Below are 19,164 nucleotides of genomic sequence, written 5' to 3'. Positions count from 1 at the left end.
CTGTGACTTATCTGTTTGTGTCACTGTAGGTCCAGTATCTTCCCGATGCAACTCGAGAATGGAAGCAGTTAGCTAGATAGTAGTAGACTTTGACTTGTAATTACTAATTGTTGGTTGCTGCAATGGATACTGACCTTTTTAGAGCAGTTTTATATCTTGGTGTTTTGGTTCCTACTAAATGAATTTGATAAATTAAACCTGGCTGATACATTTAACCGGACAAACTTTTGCTTAAGATTGTGCAAAACTCGGCTGGGAACCCATACAATCCATAAATCTAGATGTAACATAACACATATATTTAATAGAAAGCAGTATTTTTTCTAAAAATCAAATCACTAGTTGATGACGACCTGATACAATAGCTAGTATACTTTTCCAAAATCAGCTAAACATAAAAAAATAAGGCAGAAAAGATCTAAGCTTCAAAGGAGCATAACGTGTTGGCATGCAAACAAGGTTGGCCCTGTGCATATGTGGGGTGGGCGACCGTCCGTCCAGGGCGCGTTCTTACGGAGTTCAAATTTTTTAATTTTTTAAAATCATATAACATGTCAATACATATTGATTGTCAAAGGAGCTTTGCCTCACAATTTGTAATTGTTTGTCAATTGTCCAAGTAGCGAAGCGTGGTGTACGAACTTCTTTTGCTTTCATTTCTTGACACGCCTCGTAACATGTGTTAGTCTCTGGCTTCTTCACATTATTCACTTAACATGTGTGGCGTCTTATTCCCATCCTTCACTTCTGCAAGTGAACGATTGAGAGAGAATGAGTAAACCAAAGGGGCGTCAATCAGAGATCACAAAGAAACTCTAATTCGTTCAAATGGAATTGGAGAAGAAGATGAATTCAGAGCTCAAAGATTTGACAATTCAGAAGATGACGATAATTGTAGAGCTCCGTTTTGTTTATTTAGTCTTTTGTATTATTTCATGTTTATCATGATGTATTTAACAGAGCTTTTGTTACTTGTAATAAAGTTTGGGCCTGGGGCCTTGTAATACTTGTCATTCGTCTCTTTTTGGCCTATGCTTCGTACATGAAATTCAAAGTCTATCAGTTGAATGTTAAGAATACTTTCTTGTGTGGGAAAGTTAAGGAAGAAATTATGGCAAGCAACTGCCAGGTTTTGAGGATTCTGGTCGTCCCGACTATATCTACCGTCTTGACAAAGCTCTTTATGGCCTTCATCAAGCACCTCGTGCTTGGAATGCTATTCTGGCTGAACATCTTTTGGAGCACGTCTATAGAAGAAGTGTTATTGATCAAACACTATTTGTCAAGAAAGTTGGAAATGACTGATCCTAGTCCAAGTGTATACTGATGATATTATCTTTGGGTCTATGAATGATAAGTTGTGTAGAGAGTTCTCGGAGGTTATGCAACGTCGGTTTGAGATTAGTGCTTTAGGAGAAATGACATTCTTTTTAGGCTTACAAGTTGACAAAATACGAATGGGATTTTGATTCACCAAGAGAAATACGTCCACGAAATTATTCAAAGATTTGGGTTTAAAGATGCATTTCTTTGTCACTCTGATTGCTAAAAGACCTGTGTTAGCTCCAGATCCATCCAGAAAGCCAGTCGACCAACACTTGTATAGGTCCATGATTGGATCCTTCTCACTGCAAGTAGACCGGACATTATGTTCCATGTTTGCCAGTGTGCCAGATATCAATCTGATCCAAAAGAATCCCACTTAGTTGATGTCAAACGTATCTTTCAGTATCTCAAAGTAAAACCACGTTTGGGTCTTTGGTATCCAAAGGACTCTCCTTTGAAACCGCATGCTTACGTCGACAGTGATTATGGGGGATGTAATCTAGACAGAAAATCAACTACAGGAGGATGTCAGTTCCTGGGTTACCGGCTAACTTCATGATAGTGCAAGAAGCAAGTCACTGTGTCCACCTCCACGGCTGAAGTAGATTACATCGCCGCATCTAGCTACTATTCACAAGTAATATGGATCCAACATCAGCTGCAGGATTACAGTTTGAATTTCTTTAACACTCCTATCAACTATGACAATGAGGCAGCAGTTTGTATTGTGAAAAACCCAGTCCTACACTCCAAAACAAAACATATTGACATCCGAATGCATTTCATTCGTTATTGTTTTGATCGGAAACTTGTCAATATTGAAAAGGTCCATTCTGACCACAACTTTGCAGATCTATTCACAAAAGCTTTCGATCGTGCCCGATTTCTATATCTTGTAGAGTCGCTTGGCATGATCTGTTTTGATTAAAACTATCCTTTTGTTTTAAAATTTGTAAATATTTTTCAAATATGTCACAATTTTAGAGGAAAAAAATGAGTTAAGTTTAAGTCACTAAAAATATTTTTTAGTTTGTATTTAGAAAAACAAAATTGAATCACTTGACTTATCAAAAATATTTTATTTACTTTAAGAAAATCAAAAATTGATTCAAAAGATGTTTTCATGTTTAGAGGGAGCTCCTGTTTAGTGAGAGTCGGATAAATTTAAAAATTTTGAAAAATTGATCTGACATTTAAAAAATGATAAGAAATTGTCTTGAATGATCCTAGCACATGAAACTAGTAGATTAAAAGCCAAGAAGATCATTGATTGATATCATAGTGATATAAATTAAATCATCTGTCTATGCTAGTGGTTTTACTTTTATGAAGCGATTACATGACTTAACAAATGAGCAAGTATCATAGTGATATAAATTAAATCATCTGTCTATGCTAGTGGTTTTACTTTTATGAAGCGATTACATGACTTCATGTAAAGACATATTAATGAAGACAAAAATGTTATTAGTCGGTCATACACGAGCCTGTTAGTGATTGGTCACAACAAAATCATTTTTGCTTATAAATATTAAAAATCAAATGAAAACGCGTGCTTAAATGATAAATGTCAACAAAAGTTGATAAATAACAAACAAAAGGGATCTAGAACCACTTGAGGTGGGGCAAACAAGAAAGTCCTAAACACCTTGAATGAAGGCATGTAAGTTCGACTTGCGTGGCATGTAAGTCCATGGTTCAACGTTTGATGCTTGTAAAATTTGCAAAAGCTTAAATGTTATGAAAATGTTTTGATCAATCGTTAGGGGGTCGGAGTCAATTTGGGGTGATCTGACAAACACAATTTATGTCCGAGGTATGATGGAGTCAGTAGCATGTTGGATTAAATGGGGACCATATAAGTATTGTGCTTACTATATACCTTAGCGTATCACTTTGACATCAAAATACGTCTTAAGTTTAATATATCTACTATTAACTTTGGGTTTTTGGCATAATACTATTGAAATAAAAGTGCGATCTAGGACGTTATAAGAGAATGTGATTCCATGTCTTGATCTTTTTCGCAAAAATACGAATATAACTTGAAAATCTTGTTTACTCCCATTTTATTTTTAACTTTAATTTTTATTTGTTTTATTTTGTGTTTTTAACGTGAAGACTTAATTTTAAGTTATTTTATTTTTTATTTTAATTTACTTTATTTATAATATTAATTTATCTTGTTGATTTATTTCTCTTTTATTATATTTGCTTTACGGAAGATCACTTATGCAAATGTTGTCAAGCGTGTGAACCAACAAAATATATCTTGTATATAATGAAGTGTTTGGATTCGGTGTACAAATATTTTTCGTGTTTGAATCTGTAAATAGTTTCAAACTTTGGGGATTGAGAGTGCAAAATCGTTTAAAACATGAGAGGTTTTTGACCTTATCGTGAAATAGGCTGACTCTATATATAAGGTCAACCAACTTCTCTTTTTCATTCACTCACTTAACATTTTCTAAACTTCTCCATACTGTCTCTCTCTCTCCCTCTAAAATAACCAAAACCGACGCCATCCTTTCAAACCTTATACACAATCAAACTTGCTTTGTTCTTTGATTTACATTTGATAATCTTCATCCATTGATCCATCTCCTTCGGTATAATATCATCTATGTTTAGCATATCATATTTATGATGTTTTGTTCTTGTTCTTATTCTTGGGTTTCGGTTCAATGGATGAACCGATGTGATTTTTGAACCCAGATTTGTTGTTTGTTGAACAAAATCAGTGTTTGTGGGTTGTTATCATCATCTTGAAATGTTGTTTGAACTTATTTGAATGTACTTTTGTACAAAACTTGTTTTCTTTTAGGTTTTTGTTTTGAAAAACTTAGACTTTTTGGTGTGTATATGACTTCGATTAGGTTTAGAAACGAGCATGAAACTTATACAAAATGAATATCGGCCCTGGGTGAATCTCGTATTCAAAGGAATTGAATTCCGGATAAAGCAAAATTTAATCAAATCGAATATAATTTAAATCGAATCGATTTACTTTAAAATGAATTGAGATAAATTAAATCGAATCGAATAAATTTAATAATTGAGTTTATTTAAATCGAATCGAATTTTCAAAATTCGAATCGATTCGTTTAAATTCGAGTCGTTTCGTTTCGATTTGATTCGATTCAATTGATAATTCGATTCAATTCCTTTTGACTTGGTTATTTCAAAGACTATTTTCTATTTTATCTTTGTAGTTTTAAATCGAATCGAATTTCCAAAATTCTATTCGATTCATTTTCCCTTGTTAATTTTCAGTACATATCTTCTGTCTGCCTTACTTTGTTAATTTGAATAGAATCGAATCGTCAAAATTCGATTCGATTCATTTTTACTTGTAAATTTTTCAGTTTGAATATTTTTTTTCTAAGTTTAAAATTTTCTTTTTATTAACTTATCAGTTCTAATGTTTGTTAATGATGACATTGTAGCAACATAACATGTTCTGTCCTCTAGATCTCCCAAGGAAGAAGAAACAACGAGTTTCATATCAATGATAAAGGGGTTGGGAGAATCTCTGCTTATGCATGCTATTTCTGCAAATCCGGAAATTTATATGAGTTGGGTTGAAGAATCCTGGACCAAGGCCCAAGCCGTGAAAGATGGGAATATAATCTCAACGAAGTGGCGGGAAAGAAGCTCCTGATAAAAGAGGAGGATGTTAGGCGAGCATTGATCATCAAGGACGCGTCAGGGTCACCTCTTTAACCGCTTGAAGAAGTATTTACAAGAATTTGTTGATGCAATTGGTTGTGACGTGAAGTGGACAATGTCACACCCGAACCTAAGACAAAAATATCGGAGCGTGATCCGATTGCTCACAGCTCGAATATACTATCATGAATATAAATGACAATATCTAATTAATTATTTTGTTCAAAGAGTATCCAATTATAACAAACAATTCCAAATACATAAATATGATTCCAAACAAACTTAAGCAATGATTTTCCTTTTTAAATCCTAAGGTCTTGTCTAAGTGTCCAACTTCAATCTTCAATACAATGCAACCTGCATATGCGTAGAAAATAAAAGAGTTTATCAACAACACATGTTGTGTAAGACCCCGAATCCCGGGAATCCTACAGTTGGTAATCACATCCACAAATTCACAAAAATGTAAAACCAAACGATTCTTTGTATTTAAAACAAGTTAAGAGTAAATAATAACGGAAAAGTTTAAGTATTAAAAATCCCAAAACACAGGTACAGGTGTCCAAAATCAAAATTTAAATACTTATGGTAATAATTTAAAAGAAACAGTTTGCGTTATTAATTCTTCGACTAGATGTGCCTTCAACCGTCCGAGTAGTCTCTAGCACGTCCAAGCGGAAATCTCTAATCCTCAACCTGAAAGTCAATCTAACATACACACAAAGTCAGCTTGAGCTGAGTGAGTTCAAGTTTTCATAAACAATAATTCATACTTTATTTCAAAGCTATAGTTATAAACAATAGAGAAGGTATAAATAAAATAAATTATATATAATTCACCAAGTAATACAATCATCGTCGAACACACGTACACGGGCTTCTCCACCACGAGTCAAGACTCGAGTAATATATTTGACCCGGACGCGGTAAGACCTAAGCATATGACACGAGCCTCTCCACCACGAGTCAAACCCGAGTAATATATTTGACTCGGTCACAGCTTATACATCCAAGCACGAGATACGGGCCTCCTCACCCCGGGTCTTCCCCAAGTAATATATTTGACCCGATCCCGACTCATACATCCAAGCACGTGATACGGCCCCCTCACCCCGGGTCTTCCCCAAGTAATATATTTGACCCGATCACGGCTCAACATCAGGGTCGAGCAAACGTACAACCCAAACACGTAACATCAGTGCATGCAAACACAAAGTAGGCATACACAACATCAGTAGACGAAACGACTAAAACATCACCAAATATAGGCCAAGCAATAATGTATATACATATATATATATATATATTTAACATCCCAAGGCCTACCATTGCTAGCAAGCCTATATAAATTCGTTTAAAAACATTTCAAGAGTTTAAATATCAAAACGGGATTATAAAACATTCCAAGAGTTTAAATATAAAAACGGGATTATAAAACATTCCAAGAGTTTAAATATAACAACGAGATTATAAAACATTCCAAGAGTTTAAATATAAAAACTGGATTATAAAACATTCCAAGAGTTTAAAATATAATACGGGATACGAACAGTTAGGCCATCATCAACACTAAGTATTCGTACTTAGACATCTATATACATCCATATATTTATATCCCTATAAATACCGTCCAAATAATAACATCAGGGTCGAGCACACGTACAACCCAAACACGTAACATCTCATCCAAGTAATAACATCAGGGTCGAGCACACGTACAACCCAACACGTAACATCAGTGCATGCAAACACAAAGTATGCATACACACATCAGTAGTCAAAACGACTACAACATCGCCAAATATAGGCCAAACAATAAATATATATATATATATATACATACTATAACATTCCAAGGCCAACTATATACTAACAAGCCTATATAAAATAGTTTAAACGTTTCATCAGGAAAAATCGTTTAATACTAGGCCTAATAGCAACCTCGAGCCTAGACCACAAGTAATTTTAGTACCCGAGTAATAAATTTGACCCGGCCGTGATTACCATGCATACACACATCAATAAGCCTACTCACATCATTCTTAGTCTCGAGGAACTAAATATCATCACACAATCGTAAGCTATAAGGTAACACATACTCATACATACATACATACCTCCATACATTCATACATACATACATATATATATATATATATATATATATATATCATCCCAAGACATTCCAAATTACAAGTAAGCCTATAGGCCATAAGGTAATATATATTAATCAGTCCAATACATGAACTAAGTAAATAGGTCTACTCGCATTCAATTACTACCAAGCCTATTAACATCATCGAGTCTAGACCATATTCAGGTATATAACCTTAAGGAATATAAGACCATAAACGAGTCTACAATATCCTAAGGCATAAAATATAGTTCACAAATAGTTTAATAAATGGACAAATATGAATAAGGCTATGTAATACCATCCAAATAGTTGTAACGAGTAAAATCGTTTAAAATTGTATTTCGGTGTGTATGCTAGCCCAAAACGTAAAAGAGTAAAAAGGGCATCATGAACTCACCTGAATCAATCGAACACCTGCAACGAGCTAGGAAATCCCTAAGTGCACAATCACAAGCAAGGGCCTGTAAATTATACCCAACGCGTTACTAAACTAGACTGTAAGAACACTCTAGCCTAATGAGCCGTTCAGGCCCAATACCCAACAACTGGGCCCAAGGCCCAATACTTTGGACCAAGGCCCAACAACTTGGCCCAAGTCCCAAAACTTGGCCCAAGGCTCAACAACTTGGCCTAAGGCCCAACAACTCGGCCCAAGGCCCAGCACTTGGCCCAAGGCCCAACAACTTGACCCAAGGCCCAACAACTCGGCCCAAGGCCCAGCACTTGGCCCAAGGCCCAACAACTCAGCCCAAGGCCCAGCACTTGGCCGAAGGCCCAACAACTTGGCCCAAGGCCCAAGGATAATCAAATCGGGTCGAATGCGCGTGAAATAAACCGTAAAACCATTTGTTAAACGAATCAGCCCCGAATGGACCAAATTCCATTTTAAATATTTTCATTCACCAAGATTATGTCACCCGAGTTGATAGGGTTGACGGTTCCTTTTTACAACTCTTTCTTTAACGTTTAAACGAAAATTCGCGTATTGCCGACTCGATTAACGAAGCACTAACCACGACAGCCCCGTGCATCAAAAATATAATTTTCCCACAGCCCTTAAACCCCCCTAGGGCTGTACAAACTAATTCGGTCGGTCCTCCGATCGTTTAACGCATCAAACTCAACAATTGCCAATCCTACACCCGATAAACCCTAGTTTTCGAACTAAAATCGATTGACCGACCTAAACACCTCCATTGGCCAAGAAATTTTAGTATGATGCAAGTGACATACCTAGGAAGTTGACAGAGCATGAACTTCAATTATAACAGCCCCGAAAGATGCGAGAAAGGGCAGCCACCGGTTAAGCCTAAAACGAACTTATCGATCAATACGAATATAACATGCAGATTTTAGCATGCAAAGATATATTTTATTATATAGGAAAACCATGGAATTAAATTATTAAATTTTTACCAGTGCTGCATAAATAAATTAAGTTTATAAAAATATTTTTATTATATTTTTCTAGTGGACACAAAAATCATAAAAATTCTTCCAACACAGAAAGGTATGTGCAGCTATTTTAGCTGCGCAACAAAATGGTTTTATTTTTATAAAATTCATTACCCAGCCAAATTAAACGATTCAATTGGGTTTGGTTCCTAACTCAAAATATTAACTTCCAGAAGTGAAACCAACCAATTTAGAATTTTCGAAAAAAGGTTATGATGTCGGGAAGACAGATCAGAATCCGACATCCCACATCAGCTTTGACACTCGATTTTATAAAATCATAAAAACTATTCAAATATCGTCCAAAAATTACGTATTATACCTTTCTGGAAACTAGACTCAAAGTAGAACATCATGGAATCTAGAATCGATCAAAAGCAATGGATTAACATCGCGTTACAGACCCTACAATAAACGTATACGAATTTGTCAGCAAGCTGTTATAATTAAAACTCAATCTTAACGACCAATAAGCGCGTTAATATGATCAATTAAGGTGTAAAAGACATGGGGAATCATAAAACCGACCTTGAATTGAAGTTTTCACGGCTGAAACTTGGCTGGGCAGAAGAAAAACGAACAGGGGGGGTCCAGGTCCGACGACTGCAAATAGGTTTAGTGTTAGAGTTTTCTTTTGTTTTATGATATAAAATAGTTACATCCAAGTCCCTCCAAATTGAAGTATGTAGCAACTTGGGTGGAAAGTTAAGTGAGAACGTTTACGAGGTTTGCAAGGAGCTCCCGGGAGAATGCCGGGTCAAGCCCGAAAGGTGTACATAACACTACAAGATTAAACCTTTTGTTGGAAATTAACGGGCGTTACATGTTGAGTGAGATGATCACCAGATTTTGACACAACAACAATATATATATATGATAGATAAATGATAAATGATAATGATAAATGTTAAATACGCAAACAAACATATGTGGTAATACTCAATCAAAGCTTAATAAACCATATACACAACCAAAGTCTTGCTAGTGTGCCAATGAATCGTTACCAAGCGAATCGGGCATTGATTACGATGACTAATATTTGTCAGTTTACCTTTGCCAAGCGAATAAGGCTCCGGTTACTAAGACGGTCGTATGATCATACTAATGAGCACCCTATACAAGGGAATACGGTGGACCTCTCCGACAATGATAGAATATACACGTAAGCAAATAGCAATTAGCAAACATCATTTAATTGATATACACACAATGATTATGTTTGCGAGTTTGTGTATATATATATATGATAGGAAATATAATAAGTACGCATATGTCCTCAAAACATTTGAAAACAGTAGATAAAAAGGGGAATGATCAAACTCACCTTAGATTAATGACAAACGATTAATAAATGCGATTAAACGAGCTGACGAATAAGCGAGTCGTCCACTACACGTCAAATGCTATAATCAATCAGAATCAGAATATTTTATATATGATGATATAAATAAAAACAAACTTGTGGCTGCTGGAATCAATCCAAATGTACGTTTGGAACTCAAGTTATGTTATATTTAAGATTTAAGCAAGCTGGTACTGACCAGAATCCGAACAACGAGTCGGAAGTCGGGTTTTGGTCAGTAGCCTTAAAATTTCGTTGTGAGAATAAAAGTATTCTGGACCAAACATTGAATCCAACCAGAAGTATGAGAAAACGTAAAGTCAAACAAGTTGACTATTTTACCCTTTAACGAGTTTTAAACGATTTAATCAGTCAACACCCTTCAAACACCGAAATTGATTGAAGGTTATTGACTAGGGAGTGTATATGAATAATTTTACAATTTACAACTTACCCAGAAAGTGAAAGAATCAACCACAACGAAGAGTCAAAGGTCCACACTTAAGAAAAGCAAAACGAACAAGCATTGTATCTTCAACGAATAAGTAAAAACCGAAGGATTTGATGAAGAGCAGAGGGTAGGACAGCTGGAGGAGGTCTCTTAGGGTTAATGTAAAGTTTGTGGCAGAATTTATGAGGCTTTTTTGTATTAGAATAGCAAAAACGAACCGTATTTGGAAGATTTACTCATTTTAGCAAGTAAATATCGTTTTAATGACAAAATCACTGAAATAAACATAAATATTTGATCTTGATTAGTAAGTAACTATTAGGGACTTGTATTTTGGTTATAATATGTTTTCTTGGGCCTTAATTCCCTTATATATGCCTAAAATACATGATTTTAATGCCAAAATCGAACTAGGAAACAAGATCGAGCATGAAATCTGATCAGCATGTCCATGGTGCAGTGGTGGGCTAGCTGCCACCCATCACGTGGTGCTCCGGCCTCCTAAGGGTGGAGTTTCATAATTTGACAGCTTTGGTCCTGTGGTTTGAGAATTGGTTAAATATTGAACTTTTTACGCATAAAACAAGAAATGAATGTCTTGTGAATTGTAAAGGGTATAAAATGAACATTGGAACCTAAATACTTAATAAATAGTTGATTTTTGATTAATAATAAATATCTAAAAAATTTCCAGGTCGGGTTTAATCGTACAAGAATACGGGTTTGGAAAATCCGAGATGTTATAGACAACGTGTGAGAAGAAGCATCTGCCACCCTACTGGAAGTATTTGTTCCACATTGTTGCGAATTGTTTGTCTGACCAGAAGGGAGGGTTCAACAAGTAAGAACAGATTAGGTCAGCATTATGGCATTGATGTGCTAAAAGTAGTTAATAATTTATTAACTAAATAAACGCTAATCTAGACACTAAGTAATAATTCTAGACTCTTAACTTAACTAAAACTACTAACCGGCAAGTGAACCGGTCAACTCTAGTACAATTAAGTAAGTCCGGATATCGAATTCACGAGATTCTTTAAATTACGTTAACTAGCTAAATTAGACTCAACTACAGACACAACTATTTATTCTTATTATTTATTAAAAGGGGGGTTTTCTAAAAACTAAAATTAAACTAATTAATAAAACTAAAGACGACTCGACTTAGATCTTAGACTTAATGCAGATGATGATGATGGAAAACCACCTAGGCTAGAATCTCCAATGTTTTATTTATCACTTAATCGGAAAATGCTTATTATGGAACTGGGATCATAAAATATTCACTTAAAAGAAAACCCAAACAGGACCCCTAACCCTTCTCAAGAAGACACCTATGGATTTCTATTAACTTCTTAAACACACCAGTTTTAATATTTGACTTCCTTACGGTTACCTAATCAATTATGAATGAGTACCTTTAAACGAAATCCTACCTTACAGCGCGGAAATCAAAAGCAGTTTAATAAATTCATTCGAAATTAATAGACAAAGATGAAAAATCAAGTCTAGACGGACTCCTTACGAAGAACTAAATCTAGCAATCTTAATCAACCAAAACCTATTAAATAACCTATCATCTTACAGCTTTTTAGGTTAGCAGCACACTTTTATTTATTTGATTAATAATATTGTTTCTATGATCTTATTATAAATCAATCACAAACTAGTCAAGAACACACAGTAAATGATCTAACAGAATCCTATTATATGACGGTCAACCACCAAAAACTCTGTGAAACAATAAAATTCACCAAATAAAACCAAGCACACATATGCATCACATAAATAATATTAAACTCTTTACTGATTCATAAACCCATAACGAAAAGCAAATCTCAAATTAAATCAAACATCAATCAAAGGTTTATCATAAGCCTAGGCAGTCTAAGGGTCTAACCACAACCATACTCAAGACCAAAATATAATAAATAAGTAAAAACAATAAATTCATAACGAAAATAATAAACTCGAACCGAATAATAAAGATGCTTGGATGAGTAGGTGTTGAACCCGGACACTCTCTACTTGAACCAAAGTGCCATCTTCTCTTATTCTTCTAAAACCTTGTGATGGCTGACTCCCCCAACCCGTCGATCTTTTTCTTCCTTGTCCGTAGGGTTCCTTCCCCCTTTTCTATGTTAGAGTCCTCCTTCTTTTATAATAATAATGCCTTTGCTTTACAATTTCCTTCACCGTCATATTTCTTTTCTTATTGGGCTCTCTTTAATATATAATATAGTGGGCTGGGAATATGAACACTTTCAAATAATTATTGATATATAAATTAAAAAGACATGTATCTTGACTTTTGTTAAATCCCTTTCCACACAAATCAAACGAAAGACATGTATTGAAATTTTAGAATCAAAACTAAATCATTAAAATTAAGAAAGTTCACAATTTAAATTATTCAATTTAGGTGAACAATAATAACAGTAGCAATTAACAATGATTCAAATAATAACGACAATACTATACTCAAATATTTATTCATTGGGTTCTGGTTTAATATATGAGCCACCTGAGTAATATTCAATAAAAATTTAGCTCAATATATTTAAAAGTGTAGGAAATAATTATTTAATAGTATGTATATTTTAGACCACATCAAATATCCCCACACTTGAATCTTTTTCGTCCCTGAAAAAGGTACTTGCAGCGGAATCATAATCGGAAAATATGGTCTTAAAAACATATAGGTTATTTTAAAGCTCAGATAAACGCAAAAACCGCGATTGCCGATATTGTTGTCCACTTAAACCCAGCCACCAGCCTATCAAGCCTCTATGCACATTTAGCAATTATGTTTAAGTGATATCAAAAAGCCTGTGGGTCTCACACCTTTTTAGTCAAGATCCACCTACCTCATCTCAAGCATAGTAAAGACAATTAAAAATTGAGTTGAAGCAAACTGGTTCAACATATCACCATAAGATAAGAATCCCTTAATGGTAAAAAGAAAATACCCTTAGATGGAATTATGGATGATAGGTCAAGTGAGGTCATACGAGTATGCCCTAAATATTATTGGACTTTGTCTTATATATTCCCTAAAATAATATTTATCGACTAAAAACTTTCGAGCTCCAATAGTGTATCCTCAGAGTCGCCATCCCCTTGGCAACACGTAAACTCTCAGTCTCGTTTAGTATGTGCACTTTGGTCTCTTTTTCTATTTTTGAGAATGCTTCTTTGGCATTTTTCATTACGTAGCTTTTCTCATTCACTTTGCTTTTCAGACCAATTTTTGGAATACTTTTATTTATTTATATTTTTTTATTTTTTTTTAATTTATTGTGCACTTAGGCATCTTTTACCTATAAATATATAACTAATTCTAAGCTCGTATAAAATTGGACAAGGCGGGGCGCTAGCACTCTTTATTTATTTTCATAAAACGGAGTGGCGTGCTGATTTTAAAGTGCATTCAATTCTCACTACCTTAGGGTAATTAGCTTATGGTAATACTTTCTATGCCTTATCGAATTTCAGCTTCACCATCCCCCCTAGGATGAGAACCCACAAAATCTAAGATTAATTAGGTTTATTAAGAACATGCAATGGAAAACCTTTCAAGACTAGTTGGGCCTACCGATACATCCCAAGCTTAGTACGCTTTCTTTTTATATTATCTCATATATATTAGTAGTTTGAAAAACCAATTTCCCGATTTTTTCTATCATTTTCCATTATAATGCAAAAGTTTTCATTAAATTCTTGGGACATTTTTCAAAAATTTTTTAGGCTTTTTTTAAGGTTTTTTTTTAATTTTTGTAATTAATAATTTTTTTTCATATTTTTATTTTTGCCGAAAAACATCAATTTCGCATCCCCACACTTAAATTTCACATTGTCCTCAATGTGAGAAAATGGAAATTACAAATAAAATTATGCAAAAAATAAAAATGAATTAATGAATTGGAATAGACTCCCCTGGTAAATTGACGATATGCCTCGTAAGTCTTGTCCAGTGCCCATCAAATATGAACCCAATCATCAAACTCTTTTCAAATAACGTCATCTTTCACGAACAAAAGCGACAATACTGAAGCAAGTGGCATCCCCACACTTATTTATAATCATATCTCATCGACAATCTCATAAGCAACCTTCGAATAACCTGCAAGTAAGAGAAGAAACACCCGACAGAGCAAAGAAATAACACCAAAGTAAAAATAAAAATAAAATGAAAACATAGTACCAGGTTGCCTCCCGGGAAACGCTAAGTTTATAAAAGAGTCTTCAGCTGGACTCGTTCCCGAAACCTCAATCAGGAGGTTTCTCCTTTATCTTCTTCCCATCAGTGCTTTTCAACACTCTCCTTTTACAACTAGTTGTGAAGGAACTAGTTCCCAAACTCATGTAACCACAAAAATAAGCATTCAGCTTGATCCACCAATTATTGAAATTCTGAAGATGTGACAAATTTGGTACACTTTGATTTCTGACTCCATATATCCTCCTTCTTGAGTTTCTTAGCTTACAAGGCGATCCATGAACGAGTATCTCTAAAAACCTGCTAGTTTTACCACACACACGCGGATGATGTTTCACTATGTGATGCAGTTCTTTATTCTTCATTTCTTCGGATATCTCTTGTGACTCCTCTTTGACAATTAGCTTCTCAACCGGCTCCCCGAATAACAATACTTCAAGCTCCTTAATATCTCTTTCGAGGTTAAAATCTCTCTCATCAATATCAGCTAAACCCACCAAATCTTCACCAAACTCATCCCTAAGCTCATCCTCACAAGAGAGAATACACTCCTCTATCTGTTTCTGCAACCCAACATCCTCAAACTCTATCATCGGCTCACTAAATTGTATTCGACTCTTTAAGCCTGACTGAAACTCATCCATAAAATTCCAAAGCGGTGTACTTGGATTAATGCTACGGACGACACACATGAAATCAATGAATATCTCTTCTGGATGTGGTATGTAATCCATCATTGCACCAGATGGGTCCTTGCAACCAACAACATTCCCCATCTTATCATATATCAGGCAAAATTTGGGCACATAGTAGCACTCCATGAAGATCACTGCAAAGATAAACTTAAATAGAAAATGATCACGGGCACCAGATAATAGTGAAATAAACTATATATTGCAGAAAAATACAAAACTAATTTAAAACAATTAAACTAAACTATATTATCCTAATTCCTACGACTCAAAAAGACTCTAAAAAAACAAAAAGAAAAATAAAATAAAATAAAATAAAAACTACTTAATATAAATCTACTTAGACTCCTACGACTAAAAAAATAATATTAGAAAAAGAATGCAAATAGCACGGATGTATCAAGCAAGTCTAATCAAAGCTAATGAACGCAATCGCCAAGAGTCCCCGACAACGGCGCCAAAAACTTGATGTGCTAAAAGTAGTTATTAATTTATTAACTAATAAACGCTAATCTAGACACTAAGTAATAATTCTAGACTCTTAACTTAACTAAAACTACTAACCGGCAAGTGAACCGGTCGACGCTAGTACAGTTAAGTAAGTCCGGATATCGAATTTATGAGACTCTTTAAATTACGTTAACTAGCTAAATTAGACTCAACTACAGACACGACTATTTATTTCTTATTATTTATTAAAAGGGGGGTTTTCTAAAAACTAAAATTAAACTAATTAATAAAACTAAAGACGACTCGACTTAGATCTTAGACTTAATGCAGATGATGATGATGGAAAACCACCTAGGCTAGAATCTCCAATATTTTAGTTATCACTTAATCGGAAAATGCTTATTATGGAACTGGGATCATAAAATATTCACTTAAAAGAAAACCCAAACAGGACCCCTGACCCTTCTCAAGAAGACACATATGGATTTCTATTAACTTCTTAAACACACAAGTTTTAATATTAGACTTCCTTACGATTACCTAATCAATTATGAACGAGTACCTTTAAACGAAATCCTACCTTACAGCGCGAAAATCAAAAGCAATTTAATAAATTCATTCGACATTAATAGACAAAGTTGAAAAATCAAGTTTAGACGGACTCCTTACCAAGAACTAAATCTAGCAATCTTAATCAACCAAGACCTATTAATAACCTATTACCTTACAACATTTTAGGTTAGCAGCACACTTTTATTTATTTGATTAATAATATTGTTTCTATGATCTTATTATAAATCAATCACAAACTAGTCAAGAACACACAGTAAATGACCTAACAGAATCCTATTATATGACGGGCAACCACCAAAGACTCTGTGAAACAATAAAATTCATCAAATAAAACCAAGCACACATATGCATCACATAAATAATATTAAACTCTTTACTGATTCATAAACCGATAACGAAAAGCAAATCTCAAATAAAATCAAACATCAATCAAAGGTTCATCATAGCCTAGGCAGTCTAAGGGTCTAGCCAACAACCATACTCAAGACCAAAAGACAATAAATAAGTTCAAACAATAATAAACTCGAACCGAATAATAAAGATGATTGGATGAGTAGGTGTTGAACCCGGACACTCTCTACTTGAACCATAGTGCCATCTTCTCTTATTCTTCTAAAACCTTGTGATGGCTGACTCCCCCAACCCGTCGATCTTTTTCTTCCTTGTCCGTAGGGTTCCTTCCCCCTTTCTATGTTAGAGTCCTCCTCCTTTTATATTAATAATGCCCTTGCTTTACAATTTCCTTCACCGTCATATTTCTTTTCTTATTGGGTTTTTTCTTTAATATATAATATAGTGGGCTGGGAATATGAACACTTTCAAATAATTATTGATATATAAATTAAAAAGACATGTATCTTGACTTTTGTTAAATCCCTGTCCACACAAATCAAACGAAAGACATGTATTGAAATTTTAGAATCAAAACTAAATCATTAAAATTAAGAAAGTTCACAATTTAAATTATTCAATTGAGGCGAACAATAATAACAGTAGCAATTAACAATGATTCTAATAATAACGACAATACTATACTCAAATATTTATTCATTGGGTTCTGGTTTAATATATGAGCCACCTGAGTAATATTCAATAAAAACTTAGCTTAATATACTTAAAAGTGTAGGAAATATTTATTTAATAGTATGTATATTTTAGGCCACATCAGGCATGTCTTACAAACCAACTCAAGTTCTACTACCAGATACACTTCTTCTTGTGTAGGTATGCAAACGCGTTGACCAACAATCCTTGGATGACATGATGCCTAAGGTGCCGAAGCCAGCAACAGAGCCTTACCATGCAAAGATGGTGAAGCATACGGTATTCAAGGCGATGTTGGACCACATGTGAGAGGAGGTTCTGACTATTAGGGACAAGTTCCTGGTACCAAGTTCGGCTTGTTTGTTGAAACCGAGCCCGTTGATGAAGAGTCTGGTGATGATAGTGATGTTGGTGATGATGATGATAGTGGAGATGATTAAGAGCCTGATGATGAGGCCTCTGAGACTGAGCCAGAAATGGAGCCGGAAAGAAGGTCGAAAACGAAGCACGAGCGAAAGAGAAAGTCTGTTAATAAGCCTTCTGCTGGTGGTTCTTCTCATCAGACCGAAGAGGAGGAAGAGCCCGAACAATCGCTCAAACATTTGAGGAGAGTCAGGGACTCCTAGAAGCCCGTCTCTTCAAATATGCCAACCTCATTAAAGGTAATCTTTCCTACTTCCACCTTGACACAAACACAGCCAGCCCAAACAGCCACACCTCCACCACAAACCACATTACCGACCCAACAACTACCTCACCTACAGCCTACTGCTCACCTTAGCCGCCAAGAAAGGCAAACTTCCTAGGACTCTGAACCCAAATCAACGACCAAACATACAACTAGGAAGCTGCACAACTCACCCATAACCTCACTCAAAATTTCTCCATCTAGACCAGACAAACCCTCTCTATCCTTGAAAACCTACCTGTTACCCCTCCAACCCACACCTCACTAATGCAACAAACCCAATCACCTCCTTGAATAACCTCGCCCATATGATCGCTAGCTTTCACCTCACCACTTAAAACCTCTACATACTGGTCACAAACTTTTACCTCACACTCCACCACTGCACAAGTTACCTCGCCTATAACCGAAACCCCAACAGAGCCAATAACCATACCATTAGCCCTTACCACATCATTCCAAATCCAAACCTTAACCATGCCAATCCAAACCCAAGCAGAACCTACACAATAAACCACTTCCCCCACTATTACCCAAGCTACTTTCATGACTCCAATCCCGTTGTCAAGTGGAAAGTATACCAAGGCTCCGGTGTACACGGATCCTATCCTTGAAAGGATTCAAGCATTGGAGGAATCAAACGAGAAACGTGCTAAGAAGGAGTTGCTAATTTTTGATACATGATTCGACACCTCGGTCTTTATAATATATTATTATACTAGTTTAATGTATCAAAGGCATTTTGGTAATTAATGTATTAGCCCATTTGCCTAAATTTAAGGCTCATTCGTTATCCCATAACGAATGAGTCCATTTGTTTAATGTAAGTCACATTCGTTACCCAGTCTAAAGTTTGAAGGCTATTCGTGTAAATGTAATTAAGAACGAATGACTGTTGGTCATTCGTATCAATTAATGTAACGAATGAGTCATTCGTTAAGGATTGCTTAACGAATGAACTCATCCTCTATATATACCATGTACATTATTCTTAACATAATGAGAATTCCTATTTTATGATTGTGTACTGTTACTCTGCAGAATTCTCTCTAGGCACACACACTACACACACTAATCGTATACTCATCGTCCTAATAGTAAACGTTTAATCGTATACA

The 19,164-nt window shown here is 35.1% G+C and overlaps 1 pseudogene; it reads right to left on the bottom strand.

Moving 5' to 3' along the window:
• Nucleotides 1-226: 226 nt before the first annotated feature.
• Nucleotides 227-19,164, bottom strand: part of LOC143631128 (wall-associated receptor kinase-like 6 pseudogene) — a 42,998-nt pseudogene continuing 24,060 nt past the window's right edge.

The sequence above is a fragment of the Bidens hawaiensis genome, unplaced genomic scaffold, assembly GCF_021521415.1.
Source record: "Bidens hawaiensis isolate Kalapana, Puna unplaced genomic scaffold, B.hawaiensis_p1.1 tig00005944_1, whole genome shotgun sequence".
In the NCBI taxonomy this organism is placed as follows: domain Eukaryota; kingdom Viridiplantae; phylum Streptophyta; class Magnoliopsida; order Asterales; family Asteraceae; genus Bidens; species Bidens hawaiensis.
The sequence above is the reverse complement of the archived record's forward strand: the minus strand, read 5'-3'. Positions and strand labels throughout refer to the sequence as shown.